General features: G+C 41.7%; 1 long non-coding RNA gene across 1 annotated transcript in view; it reads left to right on the forward strand.

Moving 5' to 3' along the window:
• Positions 1–1,467: 1,467 nt before the first annotated feature.
• LOC137614776 (uncharacterized) overlaps positions 1,468–12,902 on the forward strand; it is a 35,042-nt gene continuing 23,607 nt past the window's right edge. The window contains exon 1 of the long non-coding RNA XR_011039154.1: positions 1,468–1,599. This is a non-coding gene — a long non-coding RNA (uncharacterized lncRNA). The remainder of the gene's footprint in view (positions 1,600–12,902) is intronic.

Consider the following 12,902-nt stretch of genomic DNA (forward strand, 5'->3'; position numbering starts at 1 on the left):
GTTACTTAGCTAACACCCCTATCTAAATAATAGGCCTCTTGGCTTAGGTATTAAGAAATGGCTTTCTTATTATTTTTTACATCTTTCTCTTATTGGTTAATAGTTGCTTTATTATTATCATTATTATTATTATTATTTGCTAAGCTACAACCCTAGTTGGAAAAGCAAAATGCTATAAGCCCAGGGGCCCCAACAGGGAAAATAGCCCAGTAAGGAAAGGAAAGAAGGAAACATAAAATATTTTAAGAAGAGTAACAACATTAAAATAAATATTTCCTATATAAACTATGAAAACTTTAACAAAAGTAGAGGAAGAGAAATCAGATAGAATAGTGTGCATGATTGTACCCTCAAGCATTGTGTGATTAAAATGGGAATAATTGGTTTACTTGTAATTCTTTCTATAATCAGTTTTATATTGAAACATATAGATAAACAATTTAACAGTGTTACAAATACTGAAAAACATGATCCTAGGTACAGTTTATTTTGGCGAAACTTCGCTATTTTTGATGGATTTGTTAGAGTTTACTAAACCTAAAAGTTTGGGAATATAGTTTATTTACTAGTAATTTTAGAATCTGGTACACATTCCCTTATATTTTATGACGATATTTTCAAATTATCTCACAAATAATCCATAATAATCTGGAAAAATATACACAATTTTACGGAATTTTGAAGTAAAGTAAGTCCTTTATTGTTTAAATAGATATGTCATGAGGGTCTTTGATAAACTGGATGCCCATCATGAAATTTATAACAATCTAATTATTTTATTAATTTCATTTTGCAAAGAAAACCAACAGAACAATATCAACATACCTAAGAAATAATATTAGATAAGATTTTTAAGTGCCACGTGCTGATTGGAAAAAGAATATAGTCAGTCAGGTCTTTTCGGCATATATATACAGTATATTTAAGGGACCGGGAACATTATTATTTTGACAATAAATCAATAGGAAATACCTAGAAATATATCAGTTATGAATAGTTTGTCATTGAAAATCAATTAAACTTATTTTGTAACAGAATAGGCTCTATTAATGAATACGTCTATGATTAGAGTTTTCATAACACCATTCACAAACTACGAAAAAAATCAAATACTTGTGATAGCCATATCTAGATATTTACTTCAGATGTGATTAGAATAATTTTGAAATATTCATTTTTATTATAATGTTTAAGATTTTGTACAATATAGAAAAGGGAAACTCTAATTGTGATCCAAGTTAACTGTTGTTTATTAGAGAAATTCATTTATATTTATGTATCATATCATATTTCATATCATCTATTTATTTTAATTTTGCTTGCTTATTTTTAGTATGTATTCGACCAATCTAATGCAATGAAAAAAGAAAAAAAAAAAAAACTTTATATCGGAAGTAAATGCCGTTTTCTTTGAAAGATCATGGATGATGGAACAAGAATTATCCATTTTCTTTAACAAACCTATCACTTTGCTTCGGTGGTGTGACGTCCCTGTAATGAAGAACTTCGGCTTTTAAAGGATTTTCTTTATTTTCCCATTGCCAACACATCACTGTGAATGACAAAAGAGGCATAATTTACCATTTAATTATCCTTCACGTAAGTTGTGATTATTTTATGAAGTATTATGGAAATATATTGAAAATAACGTTTCCACGTGGCAAAGGGAGACAAAATTCCGTGTGAACTTCGCCCATTCCAGGAGATTCTTATAGAATTTACCTATAATTAACACATGCAGTGAGTAGTTTGATGGTGATTAATTATCTCTTCTGGTGGTAATGCAGGAAATTCCTTGTGTTAAGAATAGAGAACTTAAGGTAAGCCATGTTAGTGTTGCCTATTACCATGGTTACTATTGTAGGTTAGTTTCTAGTCAGCTTTTTAGGTATCCTGTTACCACATATTACCTCATGATGTTTTTACTTTACTTTTCTGGTCCTATACTTCAGGGGGACCCTTTTGTACTTTAGGTTAGGTTAACGAATGAAAACTATAAATTATTACCGTTTTCTTACAATCCTGGGTATTGTACTGTATTACAGGGTAATGTAACCCAACAATTATTACCGTTTTCTTACAATCCTGGGTATTGTACTGTATAACAAGGTAATGTAACCTAACAATTATTACCGTTTTCTTACAATCCTGGGTATTGTACTGTATTACAGGGTAATGTAACCTAACCCTCTAGTATTGTAAAACTTTACCCAATCCTGTTTTCTATGGAAACTATGATCGCCAATGTGTTAAGTTTTGTAGATTAATATACTTTTAATATTTAGCCAAATAGGAATTTGCTATATGAGGGGAATGTCTGCTGGTTTTATTGGCATGTTTCCCTGTATGATTAAGGTGTGCCGAGGCATAACATCTTGCGTAGTAATGAACTATAATGTTAACTATGTCGAAGTACATTGTTTGCTTTTGTGAGATTGATAGTAGGTTTTATGCATGCATTCACAATCTCCTCTCTGGTTTTTATATGACACTCGTTAGCTGATTTTTTTAAACCATTAATGATCTACAAAGGATTTATGCACAAGTTCCCAGATGTTGTTTTACAGCAACAATTTCCCCCTCCCCCTCTTCAGTGTCATCATGACTGGTTACAAGCAGGGTTGCCAGATTATTTTGACTGGATTATCGTACATGCGCCTTAAAATTGTTGTCTTTCAACCAAAATTATCGTACACAGTTTCAATATAATTATTAGGGAGTTACATGATTGACTTATTTCAAAATATTCAAGTATAATTGTTTAATTAAACACACACCCATATACATTGTATATACCTAAGGTATGTATCGTACATCGTACTGGACCAAAAATAATTGTACATGTACGATAATTATCGTACGAATGGCAACCCTGGTTACAAGAGGATGTCAACCCCATAAGAGTGTTTTATATATTTCTGTAATGTAATTTCATCTATGATGAAATTTTTTTATATTTATAACACATTCTATTGCTCTTCTGAAAGTAAAACCTATCTTGGAAGTAATTACTCATATGGTTGACATATGTAGCACATCCATTGCCTCTTGCCAGGTCTATAAGAGTTACAGTAATGTCTAATTGCAAGGGAAGCAAGCCATGGCAGAACAAAGACTAATTAAGGGCAGTGATATACAATACTGTACAGTCGGCTATAGGTAATTACTGCATACGATACTTTAATTTTATGCCAAAATACATGAATTGTACTGTATATAGTATTTTTCAATATTAATCTTACCCGATGATCATGTAGCTGTCAACTCTGTTGCCCGACAGAAATCTAAGGTCGGGATACGCCAGCGATCGCTATACAGGTGGGGGTGTACACAACAGCGCCATCTGTGAGCAGGTACTCAAGTACTTCTTGTCAACAAGAACTCAATTTTTCCTCTGTCGTGCCACAGGCAAGACCTACTAAATACGCCGTCCCTAACTGGATTTGTTTTCACAACGTTTTGGTGAAGTACACTATTCCAGTTTTGAGCTTTCGCTATGCAGGGGTTTTATCTTCATTTCAAAACTTGAACTCGTTTTGGATAGATTTAATTATGGTGACGAAGAGAGTATGGACTCTCTTTCACTTTTAAATGGCCGACCCATCCCTTAGACGGAAGTGTTGGTGACGAAGAGAGTATGGACTCTCTTTCACTTTTAAATGACCGACCCTTCCCTTAGACGGAAGTGTGTTTAGGTTTTTGGTAATTTTGCTATTTATTTTATATCTCTCCGCCATTTATAGGCCTCTTCGATTAACTTTCCATTTATTATAAACTTATAAAAAATTAATTTTTATGTTTGTTTATATGCGACCTTTCCTAATAGTAGGCGGTCCTTACTTGGCACCGAAGTTAATTAACATTGAGCCCGTCATATCGTATTTCCTTTTAAGAATTTATACTTTTTTAATTTTAACGTTTTTGAAAGAATTTCTTTGATAGTCTCGTACTGTTTTCAAAGATGAACTAACATTTAGTTTAGTCTCCGCAGTTGTTGACGTTCAGAACGTTCAACATGCGCTCTATCGTTACGATAGAGAGAGAGTATTTCACGGTTTCACGTTGCAGTAAGAGTAAACCGATTCTAGCGTTTCGTTCATTCTTTCTTAGCTTAAATGGTTTTAATTCTAATAAAGGAACTTTTTATTTGGGAAACCTTTCAGTTTTTTTCCTTTAACAAATAATATGTTTTAACGATATATAATTGGGCTCATCTCTCAGGTTCTAAGTCAAGAGAGAGAGAGATAGAGACGGAGGGAGAGAGAGGAGAATAAACGTTTCGTTCAAGCGGGTAGCGTTGTTCTCGTTTTTTACTCTTCTCCCTAGTCGCTATAGGGGAAGAAGGTAAAACGTTTCTAGAGTTTTATTCTTGTTCCCAGGCTTTATGCGGTGAGAGATTTTAAACGTAGTTTATTTGATCTAGTGTTTAGTCTCTTTTCCAGCCACTGAATTCTTTATCTTTCATTATGTTTTTCTGTTGCATTGTAAAACTGTTTTCGCAATTACTACCTTTTAATGAAGGATAGGATTGCGTGTTTCAGGTACAAATCACTTAAAGTTTCGAGTTCAGTGAAATAAGTGCAAACAGAAAATCAAAAGTGATAAAGTGATATGCGCAAAGTGTTACAGTGTTGCGTTCGAGGGTTCGTCTGTTCGTGCCAGTTGTTCACCTAGTCCGATACCTCTTACAAGCTCCCATGCCCAGGTGAGAAGTAATGTCGAAGGACTTATGGGTTCCACAGGCCTTGATCGACGAACAGACGTTTCCCTCCGTGGTTTCGGGTGTATCTACACACGTTGCCGACGTGATCACCCCACCCACACAAAGACGAGAGAGCCCATTTATTCCTCGTCTGCGGAAGAAGTTTCTCGCAGAAACCATGGACCAAATCTTGCAGCTTTTAAGTGCAGGTCGGTCCCTTCCGCGCAAGTCCAACGGCCTAGGTGTAGCCACTGGGTCAGTTCGGACTCGCTGCAGTCTTCGACGACTGCACACCCAGGGTTGCCAGATTTTCTATATGAGAAAAGTCCAACTTTCAAACAACGGAAGCTTTAAAAGGCCAACCTATATGTAGAAAAAGGCCAAATATATAGTACTTAATATCCGCATATTTTTCATGATATTACTGAAGGCCAATTAAAAAAAAAAAAAAAAAAGGTCAAATTCGAGGTTTTTTTGGCCTGAAAAAAAGGCCAACCTGGCAACCCTGTGCACACCTTCCGAGAGAGGCAAGGTGGTACCGCAACAGGCAGTAACTCCGTCTGTTCCCGCACCAGCTGTTTTAGACCCTCAGTCACAACGGACAGTAGCTCAGTTTGTTGCCGTCTTTTATAGACCCTAGTGGTCCATACTGCAGATATGCAGTCTCAGCTTGCTTCCTTCATGCAGGAGTATCGTGCTGAGAAGGTTGACACTGCACCTGTTAACCTTCAACCTGCCACGGTTGTGCGTTCAGCAGATACTGCGGCTGCCTGCTCCCACACTCCACCTGTGAGAGCTCCACCACCGATGCGCAGTCGACCCTGCCAGACGCATGTTCATGCTGCACCCTCCGTTGACATGCGTGAGCTACCGCATCAGCAGTGGGAAGGTGCTGTAAAGCTGCCGTGTTTTGCCACAATGCGGCATGCTCCGCAACCCACGGCAGTCCCTCCCACGCACCAGCACTCCGCTTTTGTTGTTGCCAGCTCCCACACTCCGACTGCGGAGAAGGTTGACGATGCACCCGTTGGCCTACAGCCTGCCACGGTTGTGCGCCCGGCATGGCTGCCTGCTCCCACACTCTTGTTGTGAGAGCTCCTCCACCCATGCGCAGTCGACCCTGCCAGACGCATGCTGACTCCCACAGACACACGGAGCTCTCCGTTGCCGTGCGTGAGCTACCACAAGCTGCCGTGTTTTGACACGGTGTGTCAGCCTCAGCAACACACTGTGGTTACCGCCACTCGCCCGCAGCAAACTAGTCAGTCAGGAGTTGAGGCTTCCCCACACAGCTTTGGTTGTTGCCAACTCACAGACTGTCTAACAGTTACATGACATTGCCTTCTGGTGTGCTACTAATACACCAGTGCTGTATGTCCTCACGCACCTGTTGGGGTTGACAGTTCAGTTTTTGACAGTTCACAGACTGTCAAGCAGTTTCATAACATTGCCTTCTGGTCTGCTGCTTATGCACCAGTGAAACCCTCACTGAGATAACCTAGCTTTTCTCGGACATGGTTCCTGTAGATGAGAAAGTGCTGTTCTCCCTCCTTCTGATATTCCCTTGAGGACTCTGTCATTTGGAGAGGAGCCTTAAGCTGCTTAGCCTCCTATGGACTTTAATTAAAGCACATGCTTCCAGGGAGGGTAAATGGTTCCGCTTCAGTCGCTAACCCCGTCTGTTGCCACACCTGCTCCCATAGACCTTGGGCTTTGTTGCAAGACATGCAGTCCAAGCTTAGTCCTTGATAGAGGATTTTTTACGGAGAAGAACCTTCTTGCCAACGACCTTCCTACCGGTTGGTTGTACGCCCTGTTGACGCTGAGGTATCCTACTCACGTCCCCCAGTTGAGATGGTTCCTCCACCGGTGCGACCCAGTGTGGGTTGCCAGTCGCACGTTGACGTTAAGCTACTCTCGGAGGTGGTTGTGGACGTTCAGTGTGTCACTGGGAAGACGTTCAACAACCAGCAGAGGTGACTTGTTGTGACGCAGTGCGGCAACCTCAGCAACCCGATAAGGGGTTGTCTGCATTACCCAGACAGTCTAGACAGTTTTGGGTTGTCGCTGTACTTCCTCGCATCCCCATGGTTGACAGTTCACAGACTGTGCAGCAGTACCATGATCTTGTGTCCGGCTCCGTCACGCATCCACCAGTGCGACCAGATTCAGCGAGTCAGACGTTGCCCACTCCGTTGCCGTTTCCTCATCAGTTTCGGATGAGGAACCCTCTGATGAGGACATGGCTGAACAAGACGATCAACCCCCAGCCCTGCTATCCATCCAGAAGATGCTGAAGAAGGAACACGGCCCTGTCAGGCTGTGGATGAGTCTGGTTAGGACACTGTCATCCGTGGTTCAATTGGTGTCACTTGGAAGACTACACCTCCGTCCTCTTCGGTTTCATCTAGCTCTTCACTGGAAAAGGACAAGACGCTAGAAGCGGTCTCGATCCCGGTTTCCGGAAGATTAGTCTGGTCTGACTTGATGAAAGGACTTTATCAACCTTTTATAGGGTCTTCCCCTGACTGTTCAGACTCCCAATCACGTTCTCTTCTCAGACGCATCGGACGTAGGCTGGGGTGCGACCTTAGGCGGTAGGGAATGCTCGGGATTATGGAACTCGAGTCAAAGGACAATGCATTTTGACTGCAAGAAGCTTCTGGCAGTACGTCTGACCTGGAAAAGCTTCAGGTCTCTCCTTCAAGGCAAAGTAGTGGAGGTGAACACGGACAACTCCCTGCTTTGATGTTCATCTCCTAGCAAGGAGGGACCTACTCTCTGACATGGTGCGAGTTCGCAAGTGACCTCCTCTCCTGTTCAACAGGTCTAGACTTTTCACTAGTAACAAGTTTCTTCCAAGGCAACTTGAATGTCTTAGCAGATTGTCTCAGTAGGAAGGGTCAATAATTCCGACATATTGGACCCTCCACAAAGATGTATGCAAGAGACTTTGGGTCACCTGGGGCCAGCCAACCATAGATCTCTTCGCAACCTCGATGTCCAAGAGGCTCTCAATACTTTGCTCACCTATCCCGGACCCAGCAGTGGTTCTTTTAGATGCCTTTCTACTAGATTAGTCTCATCTAGATCTATATGCATTCCCTCCGTTCTAGATTGTCAACAAGGTACTGCAGAAGTTCGCCTCTCACGATGGGACAAAGTTGACACTAGTTGCTTCCCTCTGGCCCGCGAGAGAATAACTTACCGAGGTACTTCGATGGCTAGTAGACGTTCCCAGAACTCTTCCCCTAAGGGTGGACCTGCTACGTCTGCCACGCGTAAGAAGGTACTCCAAGGCCTCCACGCTCTTCGTCTCACTGCCTTCAGAGTATCGAAAGACTCGAGAACTAGAGGTTTCTCGAAGGAGGCAACCAAAGCGATTGTTAGAGCAAGGAGAACATCCACCCTTAGAGTCTACCAATCGAAGTGGGAAATCTTCCGAAACTGGTGCAAGTCAGTATCCGTATCCTCGACCAGTACCTCTGTAACTCAAATAGCTGACTTCCTCTTATTTCTGAGGAAAGAGCGATCTCTTTCAGCTCCCACTTTCAAGGGTTACAGAAGCATGTTGGCATCAGTCTTCCGTCACAGAGGCTTAGATCTTTCCAACAATAAAGATCTACAGGACCTCCTTAAGTCTTTTGAGACCACGAAGGAGCGTCGTTTGGTTACACCTGGTTGGAATTTAGACGTGGTTCTAAGATTCCTTATGTTAAACAGGTTCGAACCACTTCAATCAGCCTCCCTGAAAGATCTCACCTTTAAGACTCTTTTCCTGATATGCTTAACCACAGCTAAAAGAGTCAGTGAGATTCATGCCTTCAGCAAGAACATCGGATTTTCATCCGAAACGGCTACATGTTCTACATCTTGGTTTTCTAGCCAAACACGAGCTGCCTTCTCGGCCTTGACCAATATCGTTCGATATTCCAAACTTATCGTATGGTTGGAAATGAACTAGAAAGAGTATTATGTCCTGTAAGAGCTCTTAAGTTCTATTTTTAAAAACCTTTATGAGGCCCGTCTGAAGCTTTATGGTGTTCAGTTAAGAATTTATCTTTGCCTATGTCAGAGAATTCTTTATCCTTTTATTTTCAGACTGTTAATACGAGAAGCTCATTCCCTTCTGAATGAGGAAGACCAAGCTTGGCTGAAGGTAAGGACACACGAAGTTAGAGCTGTCACAACTTCCGTGACCTTTAAACAAAATAGATCTCTGCAAAATATATTCGACGCAACCTTTTGGAAAAGCTAATCAGTGTTCGCGTCTTTTATCTTAAGAATGTCCAGTCTCTTTACGAGAACTGCTACACTCTGGGACCATTCGTAGCAACGAGTGCAGTAGTGGTGGGGGCTCCACCACTACAATTCCCTAATTCCAGAACCTTTTTAATCTTTCTCTTGAAATATTTTTGGGTTGTCCGGATGGCTAAGAAGCCTTCCGCATCCTGGTTGATTTGGCGGGTGGTCAAATTCTTTCTTGAGAAGCGCCTAGATTAGAGGTTGTGATGAGGTCCTTTAGTATGGGTTGCAGCCCTTCATACTTCAGCACCTAGGAGTCGCTCAGCATCCTAAGAGGATCGCTAGGCTTAGTAAGGAAGACGTACTTAAAAAGGCAGAGTAATGGTTCAAGTCGACTTCCTTACCAGGTACTTATTTATTTTATGTTTGTTATTTTGAATAACTGCTAAAATGAGATACGGGATACTTAGCTTCTAATGTTAACATGTATGCTGGTCTCCACCCACCACCCTGGGTGTGAATCAGCTACATGATCATCGGGTAAGATTAATATTGAAAAATGTTATTTTCCTTAGTAAAATAAATTTTTGAATATACTTACCCGATGATCATGAATTTAAGGACCCTCCCTTCCTCCCCATAGAGAACCAGTGGACCGAGGAGAAAATTGAGTTCTTGTTGACAAGAAGTACTTGAGTACCTGCTCACAGATGGCGCTGTTGTGTACACCCCCACCTGTATAGCGATCGCTGGCGTATCCCGACCTTAGATTTCTGTCGGGCAACAGAGTTGACAGCTACATGATCATCGGGTAAGTATATTCAAAAATTTATTTTACTAAGGAAAATAACATTTTTCGAACTGGTTATCTTGTTATTGATAAATGATTGGTGGACAATTATGAGAATGAGCCAATTGTACTGTATACAGTATAGTATTTTTCAAACTGGTCATCTTGTTATTGATAAATGATTGGTGGACAATTATGAGAATGAGCCAATTGTACTGTATACAGTATAGTATTTTTCAAACTGGTCATCTTGTTATTGATAAATGATTGGTGGACAATTATGAGAATGAGCCAAATCTTAGGCTTTAGCATTTCTTTAAGATGAAATTCATTAAGTGCATCTAGCATCCATTTGCAGCAGTGCCATCCTCGCAGATGCCCATTTCTGTATATGTTAGATGGCCCCACGTATCTTTTAGATGTTAGTGCCTCGTTCGTGAAACCGAACTGCTTTGGGCTGCTGGTATTATATGCTGAACTAAGTTTTATTGTATAAAATTTTCTGAATCTAATTTTGTCAGATCATTGGGTAAGTCAGGATTAAAAACCCATTTCTTGGGGGAAATAGACAGGTTTGGTAGCTTGTAGACACAGTTTATCACTCCACCAGTTGAGAGGTAATATGGTTAAGGTTATTTATTTATTCTCGGCTGTTGGGCATTTGAGGGAAATCTGACGAAAATGAGCCTAACCTATTCGGAGGGATATAAGAAGAATGAAGGAATTAAAATCACCTCTAACGTAAGTGAAATGTCACAAAAGCCAAATGGGAATAACTAAGGATGCCAAATCCATGTATAGGTCAATCAAGCTGTATATTTGGGGATGATCAGACGCCTTAGAATTTTAATGTACATCAACGTCCTAACTCTTCTTCCATCAAAATTCAACTAATCAAGAAGACGTGATGAGGGGATTCATGATGGCGATCACTACATAAATAACCATGGGTAACCCCCTCAAAAAAAAAAACCTGCTTTCCATTTGGTTCCCTCCAAATTCAATAGGTACAGTAATACAGTAATGAGGTAGATGTTAATTAGTTGTAGTTGAATTAAAAAGATTTAAAACCTTGTAAGCTAACATAAAAAACTTGAAGGCCAAAGTAGGTACTATCTCACAATTCATTACTGTATTATCATCCTACGTCTATTGATGCAAAGGGCCTCTCACAATTAAAGCTGCTCAATTATATGCGGCCATATAACTGTGCTAGCTACATCTGGCAGTATGGATGTTAATCAAAGGAATCAAGTCACTACAAAGGTACAGGTATAACTTGAGTTTGTTCCGTAACCGAAATACAAACCACGCTATTTACAAAGGGTTATTACTTTTAGCGTAGCTGAAATGGCGAGCCATTAGAATTTAACGAGGGTGTATTACCCCCGCGCTAGTTAGCGGGGGGGTAGGGGAGTGGTAGCTAGCTACCCCTCCTCCCCCTCACACACAGGTGAATACTCACTTTCACTTTTGGCTCGGACTGTGACAGACGTCTCTGTCTTGGTCCTCGCTTGGCAGCCATTGTCTGTTTTGTCTTTACTTAATCGCTTACTTTTCTTTTACTCAATATATATGTAAACATGTTTTCATGTTTGTATATATATTTGAGTATAGAAATAAGTAAGTTTCCTTTTCAGATGTGTGTGTGTAGTGTACGATATCTACGTGGAGGCCTCGGCAGTTAGGCCACCACGGCCTAATTTTATGGGTTGCGATCGAGTTTGACTTCGGTCTTTCTCTCTCTCTCTCTCTTGAGGTCGTTCACCCTTTTACTATGTTTTACTACGCCCTTGTAGCTTCCTTCCCGTGTGGGTGGGGTTGCTACGCCGTACATTTTGTTTCAATTAGTTTATGAATCTAATTGTAGTTGTTAATTTTTCAGCTTGTAGAACGATTCCTTTCGGGGTTTTCGTTTTTTTCTTTAGTGTTCATTCATTTTTAAATTACATAATTACATAGTTACATAATTATAATTGTTATAATTCTGTTTTGGTTACAGCTCTCCTTCCGCGAGTGTAAGTGGTTGTGAGGGCACGTGCCTGTTGTGTAATTCTTGTTCCTTTTCCTCGGGATTCCTCTTCGGAGCCTTCCCGGGGGAATGAATGTGTACTAATATTATTTGTTTTTATTTTTTTACAGTTACCGATCTAGTTCGTTTCTGTAATATAGCAACGGTGTGAGCTGTCTGGTTGAGTCCTGGGGATTCGGCTGTTGCTGCCTCCCCCCTTGTATTGTCGTCAGGGGCGTGTCTCCTTCTACTGGTAGTACTCCCGTGTCGACGGACAGCTCTCCAGTTCATTTTAGAACAGTCAGGAGGCTTGCCTCCTTGGGCGGATAACTTTTCTTCCGAGGGAAGTTTTTTTCCTGTCCAGGCTTGAGCTTTTCCTCTTTTGGGGGGTTCTTCTCTTGCCTTTTTTTCGTGCGACTATGCTCTTGGTGCTGAGCGGTCGCACCTGCAGTTTCGCTCAAGGGGCTGGGCAACTGCAGGAGCTCCTCTTCGGAGGATTGCTCCTTTTAGGTCACTGGCTGACCAGTCTCTTCCATGAAGTGTTTCTCTTTCGTTCGCGAGAGAGTCCACTCATAGAGACTCCTCTTCGGAGGTTTCTTCTGTTGCTGTTGCTGTTGGCCTCCCTCGCCGTAAGGCCCTCCGTCCGCCTCGTCGTAAGGGCCTCTCATCTCCCTATAAGGGTGCTTGAGGCGCCTTTTTGAACCTCCGTTTGCAGCCTACAACTTCTTTTTCTCGATCTTCCGTCTTGGTGCAGATGGACAGCAGTCTAATCTCGTCTTCCGACGGGCAACGGTCTTCCCGACGGACAACGGTCTTCCCGACGGACAGCGGTCTTCCGACGGACATCAGTCTCCCGGCGGACAACGATCCCTTCGGGGCTAAGGGTTGCCCCCACGGGGGTTCTTCCCTTGCGTGTCAGGGTTTCCCTGCGCGCCCTTCTGTTCGTCAGCGCTCTCCTGTTCGTCAGCGCTTTCAAGATGATCTTCCCTGCGGTTCCTGTTACGTGCCCTGTGCGCCCACGTTCGCCCTCGCGATCTAGAACTTCGGTTCAGGTCGGGGTCAAGGACTCTTCTTCTTTGCACAGGCTTCCACGCGTAGCCTTCTGCTCGTCAGCGATCATCAGCTCGTCAGCGATCATCAGCTCGTCAGCGATC

This window comes from Palaemon carinicauda, chromosome 21, assembly GCF_036898095.1.
Source record: "Palaemon carinicauda isolate YSFRI2023 chromosome 21, ASM3689809v2, whole genome shotgun sequence".
Lineage (NCBI taxonomy): Eukaryota > Metazoa > Arthropoda > Malacostraca > Decapoda > Palaemonidae > Palaemon > Palaemon carinicauda.